Source organism: Macaca fascicularis, chromosome 2 (genome assembly GCF_037993035.2).
Source record: "Macaca fascicularis isolate 582-1 chromosome 2, T2T-MFA8v1.1".
Classification (NCBI taxonomy): domain Eukaryota; kingdom Metazoa; phylum Chordata; class Mammalia; order Primates; family Cercopithecidae; genus Macaca; species Macaca fascicularis.
In genome coordinates this window covers 9,747,262-9,769,416 of record NC_088376.1, presented here as the reverse complement: position 1 = coordinate 9,769,416, position 22,155 = coordinate 9,747,262, and the positions used below count along the sequence as shown (strand labels likewise).

The window sequence follows — 22,155 nt, the reverse complement described above, 5'->3', positions numbered from 1 at the left end:
ACTTTTTATCTACCAAAATGTTTCTTCCCCCTCTTATCCAACAGGTGCAATGATGTAAACAGGGGAACTGTTTTTTATAAAGCACCTTAGAGAGAAATGAACAATAATGCTGACTGAGCTAATCATTGTTTTCTTTTATTACAGAACACAAAACTATATTTTAATAATATCCCTGGGTAACTAAAAAATTCTCAGTCATGTTACCTTAGAGTTTTTGCAATGCTCCTTACTTAATCTACCTATTAAACTATTCTCTGTTAGAATAATTTGATGAATGAACACAGGCTTTTTTCATCTAGTGTAAGTTTCTTTGCTATCCTTCAGCATGATTTTAATCTTTGTTTAACACATGTTGATGGGAAAAGTAGTGTTTTTATTTGTTTGTTATGTAAACCCACAAAACAGTCATGGTTTGTCCGTCAGTGCCCAGGGATTTCAACATAAAAGAAACCTTGGTTTCTTCACCAAGGTATTGGGAGTCATACTTGGCTTTACAAGGTTCACATTTATTGAAGACTTTTTGGGCCTGGTTGGTATTTTCCTATAACTTGGCAGCTCTAACTCATTGTAACCTTGGGGTCTGTAGCACAGATCTGGAAGTTCGTCAAGATTAAGACTTTGTAGGATTAAATGTGGCTTTGCATCTGTCTTAGGTTCAATTTTATTTCATTTTCTTTCCAAAGGTAACTTAAACACACGTAACATCATTTCTTTCCAAAGGTAACTTAAACACATGTAGAGCCATACAGTGGTAGAGTTGGAAAAAAAAATCTTAAAATCGTTTGCGTAATTACCCTCTTTAGCAATGAGAATGCCAAGACATGGAGAGGAGGAAAGCGACTTCGTATGACCTATCATTAGTGTCAGAACCAAGGCTGCATTCCGTTATTCACACTCCACAGTCTTAGATTCTTTGCAGATGCTACGTGGTTTTCGTTTTCCTACATACAGCCACCCCTATCCTCTGCAAGATTGACATGGTGGGGATTTTCCATTAATCAACTAAGGAGGTTGAGTCTCATAGTCTAAGTTCTTGCAGAAAGGAACAGTAGAACCCGGTCGCTGGCTTTGAGGTCAGTGCTCTGACTCTCATCTCACATGCAAGTATAAAAGGAACATGACTCAGGACGTTTGGAGTGGAAGGCACAATCTATAAAACAGTACAGAAGAACCTTTCTTCTAGGAGATTCTACACATTCAGTGGAGGACAGAGCAGGTTCATAACAGTACACAACAGTACAGTAATGTACTGTTGATCTAGAAGGAGCAATTATGCACAAGGGGAAGTCTAGTAAACAAAAGCTTACCTCTTTAGAATATCAGAATATTTCAAATATCACCCTTTGAAATCTGTATTGAAAAAAGAAAGGCATTACATACTTCCTTGCCTCTTGAAACAGACTAAACCGGGTGTCATTCGCAATGGCTTGGGACCACGTCTATGAAGTTATTTATTGCCATGAGCCCTAAGGTAATGATGTTGGCAGAGTGTGTAGAGGCACCTAGGATTGTCCTTACACCAAGTAAATACATACTGCTGTGTTATTTTATAGCTCTTGTGTCTATTTTTTATCCCTTTTTGACTCCATGGTTGATTTTTGCTACTTTAATGATGCTACTGTGGCAGCCTTCTTCAGTTGTTTTGTTTCAACCCTTGTTAGCTAGAAATCATATAGACAGTATTGGGAAACAATGTAACAGGGTGGGAAGAACATGAGTTTGAATTTGGTTCCATCACTCAATGCTTCTTCTCCTTGGGAAAGTTATTTATTCTTTCTAAGTATTAGTTGCCTCATCTATATAATGGGGACGATGGCAGTTATTTTCCCCAAAGGCTCATGAAGAAGAAATGAGACAATCCTTGTAAAGCACACTGGGCCTCTTCAGGGAAAGTAGTAGAATAAATGTTATTCTGGGATTAACTTTAATGAAGTTTCTGGACCTGTTTAATATTTCTGAATGTGGGAACCTTACATGCGCGGTGAAATTCACTGGGCTTTAGGAAATTATTATAACCTCTCAGACATACTCTTCCCATTTTTACATGTTTGCTTGCTTTTCTGAGTGTGTAACAAAACTGGAGAAGGTCTAATCTGACTAAATAATAGGTTTCTGTAGTGTGTGGGTTCAAGTTTCTATCTCCATTCCAGGCATAGGATGGGTCTCTGTGATTCTGTAGGACGCCAGCCCCTTCTTCTTTGGTTTGTTGTTACTATACTATGCTTATGACAAGGAAAACTATCTGGGAGAGGTTTAATTACATACTTGGAAGAGCTGGATGAATTCAAATAATGGAAATTCTAACCTTTTTTTTTACTTATTTTCCTCATAAGAACATTTAATCAAGGTTTTTCTTTAATGAGATCTATTTGTGGTGACTCTAAAATGTAATTTAATTCTTATCAGAATTCAGTTAAGCTTTACTCAAAGACCCTTGTTCAATATTGATTCGCGTTTAGCACAGCCCTCAAGCCCTCAGATGGATGTATCAGAACTTTAATTTCTTCTGAACTTTTATAAGTCCAATAGGCTGCATACTAGAAGTGTATGGAGGTTGAGGAAACTGGGCAAATGAAATAAAACAAGTTTGCTTTGAAGATAGTTTGCATTAAGGAGGATCCTAGAACTGTGCATCTCTCTTGGAACCAAAGGCCTTAGAACTGGAGGCATTTTCTATGTGATCCAGCAAAATTGCCTTTGGTTACACTGTTGAAAACTGATGTCTAAAAGGTATTCCATACAAACCAGAGCAAACCTAATCCTTGGCCATCAGTCAGTGTCTTTTTTTTTTTTTTTAATTGATGGAATGAGAATATTCAAGATGGTGGCTTAATTATTTTTGTATAAGGACCACCATGTTTGATACTCTGAGTTCAGGAATGAGACCAGTCTAGTATAAATTAAATTTACTTCTGCGTAAATTGGTTGTTGATCAACTTAAGATCCTATTAAAATGAAATATTTACATGATTTTGAGGGAAAATGCACCAGCAATGTCTTCAGCTTTGGTTCAATGATTTTTAATATTTTCCCGTGGTTTATTGAGTTTGTTCTTAATCCTCATGCTTAAGTAGGTATGATTAAACAGTCTGATTCAGTATAGCATTGTAATTCTCTTTAATCATTTTACATATTTTGTTTTCTATTTTTTATTTATTAACCTAATACAAATGTTCATATAGTTTTGCATTGTTAGTATTCATTTTTAACTTTTTATCTGTTTAGTTTTACATTTAGATTACACACTTCATTTTAAAACCATTTGCCAGTCAAAAGATATTGTGTGTTTTGCAATCTTTTAGAATTGTAAATAACATGCCTATAGTTAATAAAAACTTTATTCTTTATTTTGAATTACATCCTTAGCATAAATTCTTTGATTTGTATTACCAAATCAAATTTAATCTGGAAGACTTTTGTGTTACCTTGCTAGATTTCTTTAGAAATATTTTTCTAACTTAGAGAACCATCAACAATAATGAAACTATATGTTAAAATGCAATCTATCCCCTATGGGAGAAGTTTATTTATATTTTTTGAACGAATGTAATAAGCACATTATGTCATAGTTATTTTAGGTTTCTGTAATTATTAGCAAAATCAATGAGATGCTTCTCTTCTTTGGTGATATGTCTCTTGAAAGCCTAGTTTTAGTTATTCTTATATATTTGAATATGTAAACAGATTAAAATAAAGATCACTAAAACTTTGTTGGGAAGTGATATAAATAGAATGTATTTATCCTAATTCTAGCTCTCCTGGTGTGACCTTGGGTAAATCATTTAGCTCCTGAGTATCGGTGTCCTCATTTATGAAAGGGAGATATTAATTTCTTCTAGGTCTTCAAAGATAAGGAATAAGCAGTTGCAATATTTTGTATACATGAAATTATTTACATATATTAATATAAGTGCTTAATCTGATTAATAGAATTTTTATCATTGCTTTTTTTTCCATTTAGTATAATGTGATACAATATAGAAACCCTGTAAATCTGGGGCAATTTCTTGGCTGTAGTTGCTATGGAACTACTGAAATAAATAAATGTCATGGAAGGAATATAAGGACACATATTAGAAGAAGAGGTTCATGCTTTGCTTAAGAAGATTTTTTATGTTGGTGTGAATATGAAGGGCAGCAACAATGCCTCCTGCTTATGTACCCTTCTGCACAGAAAGAGACAGCCTTACACATAAGTATAGTTTTAGAAAAAGAATTGCTGTTTTATTTCTAGCATTACCAAGGAGTCTGGGCCTAGGGACAAAGTGCATCCGAAATTCTGAGCAAAAGTCTGTTTACGAAGTGGCAGCCAAGGCTCCTCCCCTAAACCAGTGTTTTCCCTCACAGTGGATGGAATCCAGGTCCTAACTCTCTGACTGCAGAAGGTGGTACAGGCATTTTCACTAGAGTTGAAATCCAAATGATTAAAGGGCCTCTGGAAATAGGAGGCCAACTCCACAGGAGACTAAACACTTCAAGGTACCTGAAACTTGGCGCATTAGTGACCAACACACTAGCAGCCTTTTGCTCCCTTATGTCACCAAATGGCTACAGTTAAAACATTCTAACTTTTCAGCTTGCATTAAGAGGTAGTTTTTGTACCTCTGCAGGAAAGCTGTTCTTTTATATACTCCATTCCTCTTAATAAAATGTTTTAAAAGCACTTATGGCCAGTGCTTTATGTGGATGTTGGGAAAGGAAGCAAGAGTTTGGACTAAACCTGAAAAATCCACATGAACTTTCTTCCTTTTTTTCTAATTGCCTACCTCTGCTCTGTCACCTCCGAGGAGTGTTTGTCTGTGCCTCTTGTCTCTCTTTCTCTCTCACACAACACACACACATACACGCGCGCGCGCACACACACACACACACACACTTTCTTCTTGATGTTACATCATCATTTCACCAGAACTCTCCCAGGAAGAAGAAAAATGGTTCAAGAAAGGGAAAAATGTGTCAAGCACTCTCTTGAGAGGTTAAGCATGTTACCCACTGGGAATAGTTATCTCTTCCATTCATACAGCCCCTTCCATTTTCTAATGCTACCGAGCATCTGTGACTGCATGCTGTCAGGCCTAGCAGAGCCTTGTGAAATAGATAATAGGGAGACTATTAGTCTCATTTTACAAATGTGGCTCTGATGTTTTCAAAGTAAATGACAAAACAAAGACTATGAACAGCTTCTATAATTTGCACTTTATTCCTTGGCCCATGCTAACACCTGTGCTAACATTCAGCAACTAAGTTTTTATGTATTTATTTTATTTTATTTTTTGTATTTTTTGAGATGTGGTCTTGCTGTTGTTGCCCAGGCTGAACTCGAACTCCTGGGCTAAAATGATCTTCCTGCCTCAGTCCCCAAGTAGCTAGGACTACAGGCTTGCACCACCACGCGCAACATGCAACTTAATGTTCAACTGTCTTTTCTTTTTTTTTTTTTTTTTTGAGACAAGGTCTCTCTCTGTCGCCCGGGCTGTAGTGCGGCGGCACGTTCTTGACTCACTGCAACCTCTACCTCCTGGATTCAAGCAATTCTCCTGCCTCAGCCTCCTGAGTAGCTGGGATTACAGGCGCCCACCACCACGCCCGGCTGATTTTTGTATTTTTTCTTAGAGATGGGGTTTAACCATGTTGGCCAGGCTGGTCTCAAACTCCTGACCTCAAGTGATCCATGGCCTCGGCCTCCCAAAGCACTGGGACTACAGGCGTGAGCCACCGCGCCTGGCCCATGTTCAACTTTCCACGTGGAGATACTGACAGCCTCCAACTACTCAGATTTAAAATCAGGTATCATTATAGCCTTTTCCCCAAAAATTTTAATTGATAACCACCTGACTCATGCTTTCCAGTATTACAGAACCTGAAATGCTAAACTTCTACTGATGAAAAACCATAAGCCCTTGTATTTTCTTGAGCATTTGAGACCTTAAGAGGAAAAAAAAAAAAAAAAGGTTAAAAATATTTATAACAACTGACATTGACATTAACATTTGCTCAGTGCTTTAACTTTTACGAAGCACTTTTATTTTATCGTATTACCCTCTAATGATCCTAGGAAATAGTTACAGTTATTTTTGCCTTCATTTCCAGTAGCAAGAAACTGAATCTTAGAAAGTGTCAGCTTGCTCAGTTCCATGGAATACGAGTGTCAGAGCTAATACTTGACCCTAGCCCTCTGATTCCCAAGTCCGGCTATCTCTACATCTAACAGAAAACACTGGAAATCCCATTTGCTGTTGCTAGGTTACCACTTTCCTATGGTGGTAATTCTTTTTTAAAATCCTAAGTTTTTCATTAGTGTATGCCCATTAGAGAAAAATTAGCAAATAGAAGACAGGTATGTAATTCTCTTCTCTCAATATAATAGTTCACATTGTATCATGCACTTCTTTTCTATTATGTTTACCTGTGGGTATGGAAGTGTGTATATAAATGCAATCACACATCTGTATACATGTGGTTACAGACACACATACGCACGCACACACATACACACACACACAATGAGATCATACCTTAACTATCAGTTAGTACCTTGCTTTTGTTACATAACAGTATATCAAACTTTGCCTTCTTTACAGTCTCTTTTAAATATTCTTGAACCATTGAAAAAGAATATATGTCACCTACATATCCTTTCTGAAGGTTGATTCCAGGAAATTTTCCAACAGACAAATAACCTAATCAAAATAATGTGCACAGGAGATGCATAGTGAATAAAACAGTGAAAAGCAATGAAGTAAAAAAAACTCCTGGTTGAAAAATAAAGGGGCAAAGATGTAGTAGTAAATTCAGACCAAAATAAGATAATGTTAATTACCTACTAACTACAGTATTCACAGAAGACAAAATACAATTCAGTACAAAACTATCAAGCAGACTGAAGAACATTACTTTTTGATAAATGTCACAGTTCCCAGTGAAGAATAGCCCTGAGCTTTCCTTCATTAAGTATCATTATATTGAAATGTATAATTTAAAAATACTGATGAAGTAAGAGATAAGAACGGTGAAAACATATTCTTTATAAAACCTTAACACATTCCTTTTAGTCTTTGACAAATCATAAAATGGAGTTAAATAATATGATTGATAACATTGATTTAATCGATGTACATTGATCTATGCAAACAAAGAGTTTCTATCTTCTGTCTAAAACTGCATGGAAGATTTAGAAAAACATTTATTATATCAAAGTCTAATAGGAAATTGTAGACAGTTCCTACTGTGGCAGGCAGAGTTACATGTAGCCATATAGTAAAACAAGAAATGAATAAATACGTAAGCACACTCTTGGGTTAAAGAATCTTAGAAAGTAGTGATGATGCTAACACTGCATAGCAATGAGAATGGGATGCAGCCAGCATAGAATGCCAAGTAATACTAGTCTTATTAATTGCAACAGGAAACAGAGCATATGTATTGACTCAAAAAACTAGAACGGGACAAGAAAATCAATCTTAAAGAAATCCATTAAAATAAAACATTGTTGATAAGTTGAAAAATACTGGAACATTTAGATCTGGGGATGATATTTTGAAAAGAGCAGTGAAATAAACATTGGGTTAAGATAATCAAGAAAGAAACAAAAACTGCAAAAAAATTAGGAATGAAAAAGACACTCAGCATAGATACAGATGACATTTTAAAATTATTGCACTTAAAATTTTATATGAGAGACTATGTTCTATGCAAATCTAAAATACAGGTGAAAGAAGCTTGAATAAACTCATAAATACAGATAGAATGTGAAACTATTACTTGCAAAAGAGCCAGAAAAATTTCACTAATAAAAGTTTTCAGATCTCCAAAGAACAAATGATTTCTGTGCTATTTCAATTTTAAGAGCCTAGCAAAAAACAAGAAGCTTACCAAATCATTTTATAAAGCTAGCATGCTCCCAATAGTAATACCTAACTTAGGTTACCCCCAGAAGACAATTCTGTGATAATCTAACTTTCATAAATGCAGAAATCCTAAGTGAAATATTAGCAAATTGAATACCACATAACAAAACATTCCAGTTATGCCATATTCAGTGCCAGTGCTAGAATAATTAGGAATCTTTTACCATAATTTGCTATATTGATATATCAAAATTTAAAAAAACTAGTAATCTCCATAGATGCTTTTCATTAAAAGGGCGTTTAATAAAATTTTTCATACGTTCTTATTTAAAAACAAAAACAATGGCAATAATGCAAAATAAACTCTAAGTAGTATTTACATATTTTGATTTATTATGCATCATTCCTAATATATATAAACATATGAAGCATAATGAATGATAAAGGTCCATGTACCTGTTATCCAATTTAAGAAATAAAACATTAAAACTTCAGTAGAAATCCCTTGGGTTCTATTCCATGATCATGTTCCCCCAGAGAAAGCCACTATTCTAAATTTGTTTTTTATCATGTTCATGTATTTCTTTAAACCATATGTAGTGTTGTGAGCACATAGTATTTCTTAATTTTAAATACATGGCATTATATTATTTGTATTAGTGGGAGATTTTTCCACTCAACATCTTAAGACTGTATGTATATACAGTCATTTACGAATGATGTGATTATGCTTCCAGGGAATCTGAAAAATTTTTAATATTGGAATAATGAAAGGTTAGTAAGCTGACAAAATAAAAATGACAATTTTAGGTTTATAAAATATAACAGAAAAGTGTCCTCATAGAGAAGCAATAAAAAATATAAAATATCTAGGTAAAACTTTAAAAAGTATAAATGATCTAAGTGAGGAATGCTAAAAAAGTTTTCCATGGATAATTAACTCATGAGCAAAATGTGTATTTTGGGGATTGAGTATGCTTTGGAAAGCCTCTCTCATTTCAACAGACATTCATATTATCACCCTTTATTATACAACAATGTTTTCAGTGGGGCAATGAATAGTTACTACACTCTCCTTTCCTAACGGTATTTATTTAGCCCTTTCAACCAAATATCCCCCAGCCCGCTGCTCATCTTAGTTACTGCTCACCACATCCTTGCAGGTTCCAAGGCAGCCCTTACTTGGAAAGGAAAGAGAGGCACAGACCTGTAAGTGGATTGCCCAGAACAACAGAGAGGCCTAGTTGAACGTAACCCTTTCTTCCCAGTTCCTGTTCCAAACCATATTAACTGCTGTTGTCATAGAATTAGAATGCTTTTTAAAGGCCAGCAGGAACCTTAGAAATTCAGTAATGCCATTTTATAGCTGAGAAAGCTAAATCCCAAGAAAGCTGAGTGTTTTGCCTGAGCATATACGATTTATTAACGGCAGAGGTGGGACTAGAAACCGTGAGTCTTCATGAAGCCTTCGAAGAACTACTTGCTCTGGGACTGACGTGAAGGATTTAAACATTTGTGGCTACAGGTCCAGAGAGACATCCCTAGAAAATGTTGGGATTAGTAAGGTTTTGGTTGGCGAGTGTAGAAATAGGACAGCGTTTGCTTTCACCCTAACCAGAATGAAGAGTCTCAGATTTCCAGGTTAAATGCCTCTGAAACTTTATTCTAGAACCTTCCCGCTGCCCTAGTTTGTTTAAGTCAAGCATGAGCTCACCACTCAATGTTTGCCAGAGTTTGGATGAATGTCAGCATCAGGCTACTGTAATAATGGTTTAAGATTATTTAATCCCATTACTTATACACTTCATTAGGCTGAGTGAATTGTTGGCAGTGGTTCAGTAAACTTCCTCCTTTAGAGATAAAAGGATGGAAAGAAAATAGGAACCTATTCCTCATTGTCTTTCATAGTTATCTTATAATTCCTTTTTTTTTTTTTTTTTTTTTTTTTTGAGACGAGGTCTTGCTGTGTGGCCCAGGCTGGAGTGCAGTGGCGCGATCTCGGCTCACTGCAAGCTCCGCCTCCCGGGTTCACACCATTCTCCTGCCTCAGCCTCCCGAGTAGCTGGGACTACAGGCCCCTGCCACCACGCCCAGCTAATTTTTGTATTTTTAGTAGAGACAGGGTTTCACTGTGTTAGCCAAGATGGTCTCGATCTCCTGACCTCGTGATCCGCCCGCCTCAGCCTCCCAAAGTGCTGGGATTACATGGGTGAGCCACCGCGCCCGGCCATAATTCTTAATGGATAAAGGAATGATAATTACCCAGCTGTAGCATGGACTCCGCGTTAGTACGGCCTCCTAAACTACTCTGTATTCTCAGGAGAAAGCAATGTTTGTAACCTTATATTCTCTATTAGAAGAAGATGGACAGTGGCAGAGAAGAGAGGGTGTGTCTGTGTGATCAGGCCATAAAGTTAATCTTAAAAATAAACCTGAAAAGAAGTTCAAATATTCTAGGTATGAGAGCCTTTCATGGGGGCTGGTATGAGGCAGTAAATGATTTTAAAGAAAGAATATAGAATTTAAAGTCAGACCTGGTTCACATTCAGTCAGCTGCTAATTCTGCATTCTTCCCTTTTCTTTTAGCTTCAGTTTCCTCACACTTAGAATGAAAACAAACAATAAGAGGAAACCAGTTTGTTGTATGTTCTTACATCTGACTTTGTAAAACAGTTTGAAAACGTTAGCGTGGTCAGCTCCAGGATCATCCCATGCAGGCATTGAGTGTTACATCTTTCCCTTCTTTGTAGTTTATTTTTGCCCAGATGGATCTGCATTCATTTGTACCATCTATCATAATATTGTAGAATTCACTGATTCTATTATATTATAGAATTCACATTATGTATTATAACATTATGGAATTCACTAATAATATTGTAGACGTCACTAATAATTCATAAAAGGAATAAATTCATTTGTCATCTTATCAAAAAAACTAAAATAAAATAAAATAAAAAGAGGCCGGGCACAGTAGCTCATGCCTGTGATCCCAGCACGTTGGGAGGCCGAGGAGGGCAGATCACTTGAGGTCAGGAGTTCGAGACCAGCCTGGCTAACATAGTGAAACCCCATCTCTACTAAAAATACAAAAATTAGCTGAGTGTGGTGGCACATGCCTGTAATCCCAGCTACTCAGGAGACTGAGGCAGGAGAATCACTTGAACCCGGGAGGCGGAGGTTGCAGTGAGCTGGGATTACACCACTGCACTCCAGCCTGGGCGAGAGAGTGAAACACCATCTCAAAAAAAAAAAAAACACAAAGGAAGAAAGAGAGAAAGAAAGGAAGAAGAGGAAGGGAAAGAAAGAAGAGAAAGAAAGAAAGAGGCACTTGAATGAAAGCACTGTTTCTTACCTCACATGGTTGGTTATAGGGTGAAACGGAGGGGACAGGGCTGAACAAAAATCAGTGTGGGGGCTTTGAGTAGTAAATAACTGTACCAGGGCTTAGGCCCAGTTAGACACATAAAAATCTGCAAGGGAGAATTTTGCCTAACTTGAATCACCAAAGGACAACTGTAAGTCAGCATTTCAGGCTCGGAATATCACCTGCACACCACTTGGTTTGAGAACTTATGGAGTCTAAGACATGGCAAGTCATGAGACTCTAGAAGCTTAGTTTTCTCAAAATGTGTCAGAGGTCACCTGCTTTGGAATCACTGTGAACTCCTCATTAAAAAGTAAAGTTCTGGACTCCTCCCCAGAATTTCTACACAGGGAGACAGGAACTTTGCCTCTTTTGCAAGGCTCCTGGGACAGCAGGGAGTTGGGGGGTAAATTCTTATGCACAGTCAAGCTTGAAATCCACTGGTCTGTACTTCCAGTCAAGCTCATGCAAAAATTGGCCCCAAAATATGTTTCCATTCTTATCTCCCATCAGCTCTCCTACACATTCTATTTACAATGCTTACCCAAAGTGAGGACTCTTCTCCTGGACATTGGTATCTGAGGTTTCTCTGTCTATGCCATTGGTTGCCTGCCTTCTGCCTTTTCCCATCTCCATCCTGTAACAATCGTTATCAACCAGCCTTAAAATGCTTTCCTGGAGCTTAACCAACTAGCTGTAACCTTTTCTGAACATGCAAGGTTTTCATTTCCACATCTCTCGTAGAATTGATTCTCACCACAACTGGTATTATAAAGTCACTGGCATCCTTGACACAGTCCTCTACTGATAGGAACCCCTTGAAGACTGTGTGGGGTAGGGGGAGGTCACCTTTAATTCGTCTTTGTCTTTTCTGCAGTGTTTATCATAATAGGTGAACCTATTGCTGCTCCGATAGTGAGGGGGACTTGGGGGGACCTGTGTCACTCTAGCACTGTGTCTCCCCACAGTCATTGACTCACATACCCTTTGCTTGCCCCTTGGTGCACCTAGGACCTGAGACTATGTATGTATAAGAAGGAAGGAGGAGAACTTGGCTCTGAGAGACCATGAACAGAGTCATTGCTGAAATGTAAATATCAAAGATTGAAGGGAAGGATGTGAGAGTGAAGCCAGCTGTCTAGCTTCCGGCCGTAGAATGCTCATAAGAGCTTCTGCACTCAAGGTCAAACACACAGACTCGCCCACGAAAACTGCCGAAGAGTTTGAGTGGAAGTTCTCTGATATTCCCATGACTTTGAATGGGACACGGTAATTCCTTCCCACAGCCAGGGCTTACTTAAAATAAGGAAATGAATAAATAAAGTCTACTGCCTGGATCTTTTTTTTGCTTTTGTCCCTGCAGAGTAAGGGGATGCCAGCCAAGGCTGACATCATCATTATAGCAAGACAGGTGCTTTTTTTGAATACTTCACAGTAACAAGGGCCTGGTATTATGTAGGTCTTCAAATAATATATATATATATTATATTTTTTTAAATTCAGTCTCCTACATTTATAGTATGAGGAAATAAGATGACAAGAGCAAGGAATGCCTTGCTTGGAATGTTGCAATTGGATGGCTGCACTGAGGACTATTTAAGCAACCTTAAAATCACAAACACACATCTGTGATGACTTTTTAATTATATCTGTCATTTTGGAAAAGATATTAAACATCTTCCTCAGAAGTGATTTTTACTTTACACACTCTTTAATAATATTAAAAGATATTTGATGCAATTGATATTAATAAAGCTCGTGAGATGTGTTAGTAAAAATAAAATTGAACCTTCTAAAATATATTCCTTTAAAAATCAATGTCTATAATTTTATGCTAGTTTAAGCCAATAATCTAAATAAATCCTGTTTATTTAGCATAACACATGTACACATATTTTCTCCACAAAATGGAACGCGCTAAATGTGTTGGGGCCTCAGGAAAGAACTAGTGGAAGGGGGTATAAGAGGATTTGGGGGGAAAAGGAGGAATCCAACAAGAAAGTCTTCAGGGAGGAAGAGACCTGTCCCAATGTGTCACACGATAGATCTTACTTTCTCCTAGTGCCACATATTCATTCATTTTCACCCCCAATAGACAAGTGGAGACTGATATTATTCCCTTTTACAATTTAACAAAATCAAAGCTTAGAAAACCAGGGGGTTTGGAAAACAAGGAATTTGTGTAGGATTAAAATAGAACTTTGAGCTCCTGGACTCTGAATGTTAGCTTCTACCTTGCTCTTAAATAAATTTATGCCAACAGATGTCCTGTCATCAGATAGGCCTTTTTTTTTTTTCTTTTTAAAGTCAGCAAATCTTATTGTTACATCTCTCTGGTCTGCCCAGTTTGGTTACACCTGTTTTGAGATTCCTTTCCTATACCCTTCCATCTGAAGACAAGCACTTCCTACCGTACTTCCAGAGCTTTCACCTATGTCTTGGTTTAATCTTTGCCTTTGTTTTCACCTTTTACCATTTCTGCTTTATACTGGTAGATAATGTCACCCCCAAATACATAGACTATGAGCTCATTAGGAGCAAGCTCATTTTTTTTTTCCTGTTGTTCTTTGTGTCTTTTTTCCCCTATCTACCTCCAAATCTTACTCCACATTTCTGAAAATAGCACCCAAAGCAATACTTCTCACTTCAGGGAGTATTTAGTACATTTTTTAAAAAATGAATGTATTATACAGCCTGGACCACCATAACAAAAATACATGGACTGAGCACCTTCAATAACAGAGATTTCTTTTCTTATAGATTGAGGCTGGAAGTGCGAGATCAGGGTGTTAGCACGGTGGGGTTCTGCTGAGGACTGTCTTCCTGCCTTGCAGACAGCCACATTCTCACTGTGTCCTTACATGGTGTGTGTGGGGAGGGAGCAAGCCCGCTAAGTGTCTTTTCTTATAAGGTCACTAGTACCACCATGAGGGCCCCATCCTTATGACCTCATCTAAGCTTAATTCTCAAGGCCCCATCTACACATACTATCACTTTGGGATTAAGGCTTCAACATATAAATTTATAAAGAGCGTCAGTTTAGTCCATAGCAATAAATTAGGCCTTTTGGCTATAGATCTGTCAATGTATAATTGGCACTGATTGATGGAATGCAGATCAGAATAGCCTATGCTTCTAGGTATATAGAAACTACATGCTTAGTTTTTGTTTTTTGTTTTTTGTTTTTGTTTTTGAGACAGAGTCTCGCTGTGTCACCCAGGCTGAAGTGTAGTGGTGCAATCTAGGCTCACTGCAGCCCCCACCTCCTAGGTTCAAGCGATTCTCCTGCCTCAGCCTCCTCAGTAGCTGGGATTACAGGCATGCACCACCCGCCCAGCTAATTTTTGTGTTTTCAGTATAGATGGGGTTTCACCATGTTGGCGTGGATGGTCTGGATCTCCTGACCTCGTGATCGGCCTGCCTCAGCCTCCCAAAGTGCTGGGATTACAGATGTGAGGCACCATGCCCAGCCCATGTTTAGTTATATAACAAAGGTTTATTGAGCGCTGTGTTGGCTTTAAACAATTTTGCTAGACATTCAGTAGGGCCCTATTACTGTTGAAGACATTGTACAACTCAGGTGCATTTTCCTTTAAGGATACATTTAACCTGCTAGATGTCATCTCATTTTTAAGATCAGAGAAAAAGAGAGGAAGACTTGTTTTTTTAGAGGGTTATTATACATTCCTATTAGATCATTAGGAAATTGGCACAAGTGGCAGGAAGCCAAACTGGCCTGAGTCTGGCTGGGCAGTGTCTGCAGGTTACTCCAGCAAAGCTGCTGAAATAACGATATGTTCTCCCATAAAGTGCTTTTTGTCAAAGTCTCATCTGGAATTAACTCCTCATGCACAGATCGATAAACCCCACCAACTTGCCAATGTAATTAAGCAGTGACAGGTTAAGCATTACCGTTAATTAAGTTCAAAGTAAAAGAAAATGAAGAAGATTGTTTTTGTGAAATTGTGCTGTCAGATTTTTCTCGAGGGTGTTTCTGAATTCCTATAAAGGGGAATTTAGGAAAGGGAGGAGATGACTGTCTCCACTTCCTTGGGAAAAGTGAGTGTTTAAACACATGTCCCTTGAATATTTTTAACTGAAAAGTGAATTATTTGCCAGTGGTAAGAGACATTGAATGAGCACCTTCTGTGTGCAAAGGACTGTGCTCAGTGTTATGGGGGATACAATGCAGCGTGAGACTAGTTCATGCTCTCGTGGAGCCCTGAGGTGAATGAGAAGTGTCAGACATATGAACAAATATAACACAAGGCAAAGTAATTCAACTTATCTGTGAGAGATTCGGGCAATTGTGAGAGCTCGGAGGAAAGGCCGTGCCGCATCCTGCGGTGGCCTGAGGAGGGGATCGGCATTGAGAAAGACCTCCCAGAGGATACAGCATTTGAGCAAAGCCTTGAAAGTAGAGTAGGAATGGATAAGGGGGAAAGAATGAAAGAGAACAGTTCCAATCTCTAAACATTTTTTTTTATGTTGAATTCTATTTTAGCTGCTAGGATCAAACGAAAAGAAATCAGCCTCTTGTTCAGTAAGGATTTGTTGAGCATTCATTATATGTGCATTATTCTGCAGAAAATTTGGGGTTGGGAGAGGTAAAAAATACCTTCAAGATAACAGGCTTTTTTCCAAAAGTATCAAATAGTCTTAGACTCGTCATCTTCCTCTGATGGCATCTTAATGGAATTCAATATAAAGGCCAAAATTCCTTTGTTTTGAAGCTACAAGAAAACACAGCCAATGGAAAAGCCACGTTAGTGCTGCCTCTCCTATTCTGATAAGGTGGATCCTTAAAAGCTATGAAAGAAACACTAAGTACTGCTGGCCAGTTTGAGTTCATTTGACTGGTAGAATTGAGTGGAAGTCAATTCTTGTGCCATTTAAACTGGAAGAAACTGAAGATTCTCCAACCCAAGCTCCTCTTTTTGCAGATGAGTCAACTGAAACCCTGTAAGACGGTAGTTTTCTAGATAAAAAAGGAGCCATGGGAGTTTCCTAAATCATATAACAATCAGTTTATTATTTGATATTTATGGTACATTCACATGGGACAGAATGATCAGACATTTTCAGGAAAGAATAACAACTCCCAATTCCCTGAGTTACCATTGGATGGTATTAAGCAACTTCACTTAATTATGTACCTGCTTTCCAGCTATGTTAATTACACATCCTTTAGCATTTACCACCTGTACCAATCATTTAGCATAATAATACCTTATACTTAAATGCGTGTACCCAGAATACTTTTATAGTTGTTTTTCATTTGATGTTCACAATAATCCTACAAGGCAAGTGTTATTTCTAGATTAGATATGAGAGAACTGAGGCCCAGAGAAGGTAGCCCATATAGCCAAGAAACTAAAACAGGGCTCTGACATCCGCTTTCTAACTATGCATCTAGGTTTTTTGTTTGTTTGTTTGTTTGTTTTAACCTCTGCATCTAAGTTGCCTGCCTAAATGGCCTTCAGTCATTGAAATCCATCCAATAAATATTTACTGAGCATCATCTGTATTTCAAATATTGTAGTGGGCATTGGGGGTATGAAATTGCAAAAGAGAGAATCATCAGTATCTGGGAAACTCACTGCTTGAATGAGATAGAAAGCCAAACAGATAAATGGGAATTATTCTAAGTGCCATAATGGGTCGATGCACTGTCTTTGGAGATTGGATGGACAGGGTAGTAAAAGATTGAGGGGCTAATTTTGCTACTGTTTATCTAAGCATGTCAGGGTCCTGTCTTTTCACATAGATTATGAGTGTCTTGGCATGTCTTTTGTCTCTCTGCATCCCCAGAGGCTCCTTGCACAGTCCTCACACTCCACTGGCATTCTGTTAATATTTGTTGATGATGATACTGGTGATTTTTTCTCTCTGACATCCAGAACACTGGAGAGATTTTCTGTTGGCCCTTGGATATAATAGATTTTTATTTATACATTTGAGTTAGCCTTTCAGAAATCATTCTTAAGTAAAATAAATATCTTTTTAGTAAGATAGTTTCTAAATATGAACTTACTTAAAACCGTAATGATATTCTATTTTAGCCAGCTAGTACTCAACTACGATTTGCAATTTAGAGAGTTGTGCTTGTACAGATTGTCCTTTTCCGAAGTCAATGAATTGTAACTTTAAATAAGGGCTGTTAACACACCAAAATAGTTTTTAATCAGCCTCAAAAATTTCCATTATTTCCAAGTATCTTATTTTTACTATTTCATTGATGTTTCAAGTGGAATCAAATATTCCAACTGTTTTCCACTGGAAGAAGATGAATTTCAGGTACAGTTCAGTAGCAAAGAACACCCATGTTTTCAAAATAATGGAGAATTTTTTTTTTCTCATAGGGAAGTTATGATTAAATTTGTGAATTGCACAAGCTTGGAATTCTGCTGCAGGATGCCTGCATTCTGTATTGCTTTATTTTGGTCTTATATTACAAATGGAATATTTCCCAGCTCATTTATATACAGTTCCTGGTTGCTGAAATTTTGCTGGCAAGCTTTGTGAACAAATTTTACTTCTGAAAGATACTAGGAATAAAGTGAAAATAGGGTCTTTTCTCTCATAGGTCTAAAAGATATTTCTTTCCTTTAATCATTACATTCTGGAGGTGTAATTGATCCAAACCTGCTGTAGATAGGATCTCATTATAAAGATCGTAGGTAAATAGGCTTTCTAGCAGAAATGATCTTTTTTGGTTCAGTCTTGCAGCATTTCCTAAAATTGCTAGTGTACCTAGTAAATCGGGAGGTAAGTGAGGAAATTCCCTAAAAATGCCTGTGTACAGAGTGAATTTTAGGCAAATGAGAAAATCAGGCTTGATTTGCCAACCACCCATGTGCACATACAAACAAACACATACTCACACCAAAGCCAGGAACCCTGCAACAAAGTTCTATTTACCCTGAGGAGATATAAAAATTTATGACTGCTACTAAATTATTTTTTTGAAAAATAATACAGAAATTTGTAAGCAGACACAACAGCTCTAGTTTATCCACCAAATAACAATATAAATGGGACAAGCAATGAGAAACTGTAATTTAAAGATTTTTGAGTGTGATACTTATAAAAGTGTGTGTGTTTGTGTGTGTAGAGATCTATTGAATTTGAGAGTAATTTATGGAAAGTGCTGCCAGCATGGTATTTCAAATGCTTCACAATTTGAATTTAAACTAGTCAATGGGATCATTAAGATTATTATGCATGTTTTCCAAAGAGTTTGAATTCAAATGACAACTTAAAAGAAAAAAAAAAAAAGATGCCCTTTAAAAACTAAGGAATGTTAGTGTACTTATAGAAATTCTTGCAGTTTGGAGTAATTTGCCACCTCCCCTTCTGAAAAAGTACCTGATGATAATGTGCTTGAGAGATAGGGGTGTTGCAGACATATTCCTTCAGTCAGTAAAACCGAACTGTAAAGTGGATGTTGTGGACCATGGATTATTTCATGTAGTACAATTGACAGTAGAAAATCAGGAAGGGACGTGCATCAGTGCAGGGCTGACACACAGATCTGAGGATGGCAGAGGCTCACTGAACGGTACATACAAAGGCCCTTCAAACTCATCACACGTGCCATTTGGTTCCCTTTCTATGGGTCGGTCTTGGAATATGGAGGTCTGCTTTCATTTTGTGCCAAGTAACCGCGTGAGCAATTTACAAAAGATACAAACAGAAGGCTATTTACTCATTTTTCAAAAATACTTTTTTTTTTTTTTTTGCAATGGGGTTTGCAAAGTGATTTTGCAATGGATGAACCATTTTTTTTTCTTTTTAAATAAGTGTAATTCCAATGATGGGAAATTTACTAGCTCTCAAGGCAGCTTTTCTTTGTGTTGAAATCTCTAAAGGTTAAAAAGTTACTTTTTGGACAGAAGTCTATTTCCTTACAACATGTTTTCATTGGTCCATAGAGAAGACAGCTGATACATCTTCCACTTGGCCGCCTTTTAAGTATTTGAAGAAAATTCTCAAGTCCATCTGAATCTTCTGTGTTGGCTAACTTCTAGTTCCTTCTTCCATTTCCAACCCAAATTTCAGCCTAATGAACAGATTTCTTCTTTCTTATTAAATATGTGTGTGTGTGTGTGTGTGTGTGTGTGTATATATATATATACACACACACATATATATATATATATATATATGAGGAAATGAAGGCGCAGAGGGCTTAAGGGAGTTACCCAGGAACACAGAGCTGGTCAGATGACTGGAATGTAAGGCTGTGTGGCTCTAAACCTTGTCATTTAGACTAGAGCACCTATACGTCAGTTAGCTTCCTGCCACTTCTTGTTTTCTGCCTGGATAGGACTTACTTATAAATAGTTTGGAAGAAGGGAGAGTTCTGACAAGATACAGAAATCAGAACTTCCCCTTCTTCCAAACTATATACAAATAATCGGTTAATCAGATTAAAGGACTCTTAGTAACACTGAAATCAAACCTTTGTGTTTCCAGGAGCTCTGAGAACAGCGATTTTTTGGAGCATTGTAATCTCTTGAGTATCCAAAATGATTCTATAATGATGTCTGTGAGGTCAGAATTGAAGCAGCAAATGGAATTCCTTTAAGGCTTCCCATCAATGGGCAGCTGATTCCAGTGACGGAGGAGGCACACGTTGTATCCAAATTCATAAGCACAAGTGGGAGAAATGAGGCTTCGGTAAAGAGGTTGACGTTCCCAAAGGAATCATCTGTGGAGTTGGGGAAGGAACTCAAGCTCAGGGCTCCTGTTCTCTACCAGGTTCTCCAGCCAGCTGGACATGCTCCCCAGGTTTATACTCAGTCTGGAATGTTAGTAAAAGTCCACTTCCTCTCCTTGTTTCTCCCTTCTAGTGAAAAAGTTCCTCCTTTCTACTTTCCTGACCTCAAGACCATTGCTCCAAACATCCCACCTCAGGATCCTGCCCCGCCATTCTCATTCTCGTCACACTGTTTCTGGATCCATGTCTTTATCAGATGCAGCTCACTGTCCCTTTCAGAAGACGCCAGAAAATTTACATATGTGATCAAGTGTTCTCATCACAACAGCTCTTTCCAGTAATCCCAGTGCTGGGCAGCTGATTCCAGTAATGGAGGAGACACTTTCAGCTGTTAGGCAATGGATCACACTTTCACAGGAGATTGAGCAATCTCCTCATCAAGTTGTGCTAAGAGCACAAATCTGGTGCCAAAAGGCGCTACTGGATTCCGACTGACAGCACTGAGGGTTTGGGGTGAAAGGGAAGTCAGACTGGTGTTATGTGTGTTCACTGGGCAGAACTCACCAGGAGAAATAAAGAGGGTTTCCAGTTTATTCATTACGTAAAGCGGCTATAATACTATTTATAGGGGTTTTGTGAATGTCAAATAAAATTATGTTTGGAACAGTGGCTAGTGCCATATGTGGGACTGAACCTTTAGTTAAAAGGAAGGTGGACACATGAGCGATCTCTAGCATTTTGTGACTGGAAGGAAAGAGACTGGATGACCACTCTTCAGAGATGCTATGGACAGTACCTGTGTCAAGGACTGGGAGTGGAGAAAATGATTTATACTGGTCTTTCCGGCATGAAGTTTGTATTGGTCCGTTTTCACACTGTGAGGAAGAAATACCTGATACTGGGTAATTTATAAAGAAAAGAGGTTTAATTGACTCACAGTTCCACATGGCTGGGGAAGCCTCAGGAAACTTACAATCATATTGGAAGGCACCTCTTCACAGGGTGGCAGGAGAGAGAATGAGAGACAAGCAAAAAGGGAAAAGCCCCTTATAAAACTATCACCCCCTGGCTGGGCTCAGTCGCTCACACCTGTAATCCCAGCACTTTGGGAGGCCGAGGTGGGTGGATCATGAGGTCAGGAGATCGAGACCATCCTGGCTAACAGTGTGAAACCCCATCTCTACTGAAAAAAAAAAAAAAAAACCAAAAAATTAGCCGGGCATGGTGGCAGACGCCTGTAGTCCCAGCTACTCAGGAGGCTGAGGCAGGAGAATCGTTTGAACTCGGGAGGCAGAGGTTGCACTGAGCCGAGATCATGCCACTGCACTCCAGCCTGGGTGACAGAGCGAGACTCCGTCTAAAAAAAAAACAAAAAAACCTGTCACCCCTCATGATTCAATTACCTCCCACTGGGTCCCTTCTACTTCACGTAGGGATTATGGGAACTACAATTCAAGATGAGATTGGGGTGGAGACACAGCCAAACCATATCACAGGTGAAACACAGAAAAAGGACATCTTTGTACATGGATCTTCCAATGTTCTTGTACCAAGGCCCACAGTATATCCTGTCTTCTTGGAAGAGTATCGTCGTTATTCATTTGCCTTAGATGGAAATAATGTTGTAATACCAGTTAATACTTTTTTCAACTAAAGGGAATTAGACTTTACAATCGCAAATTCACATCAGGAAATATCAAATCCAAAAATCAAAACTCAGTATCTCGTCACTTCTAGGACCATCGTTGCCACTTATCTCAGGCATCATGTACCTGGAAGCCAAAAAGCAATGTACAGAACCTTTGAATTGAAGAGATATCAATTTGAACCCAGAGCCTGCTACTTCCTACATTGTGAAAGGGACCAAGGTTATTTAATTCTCTAAAGCAAAGGTTTTTCATCTATAAAAGGAGGTTAGTAAAAGGGAGTACTTACCATGTTGAATTAACAGGAATATTAAATGAGTTTATGTGGTTTAAGTGCCTAGTGTAGCATCTGCCTCCTAATGTATGTTTAATAAATGCTAACTGTGACTATCGAGATTTACCCTGAAGATACCTGTCATGTCATGCCTTCTCTGTCAAATAGATCATGAATACAATTGCTAGCCTCTCTCTCCTGTTATACCCTCCTAGCAATATTCTGATCCAGCTGAACCCAGCCACGTGTCTTTTGCTTGCCAAAACAGCTGAATGCTGCTGGAAAAAAAACACACACAG

At 38.0% G+C, this 22,155-nt stretch overlaps 1 protein-coding gene across 23 annotated transcripts in view; it reads left to right on the top strand.

The window, feature by feature from the left end:
* LPP (LIM domain containing preferred translocation partner in lipoma) overlaps window positions 1–22,155 on the top strand; it is a 724,989-nt gene that overhangs the window by 605,824 nt on the left and 97,010 nt on the right. The window lies entirely within an intron of this gene.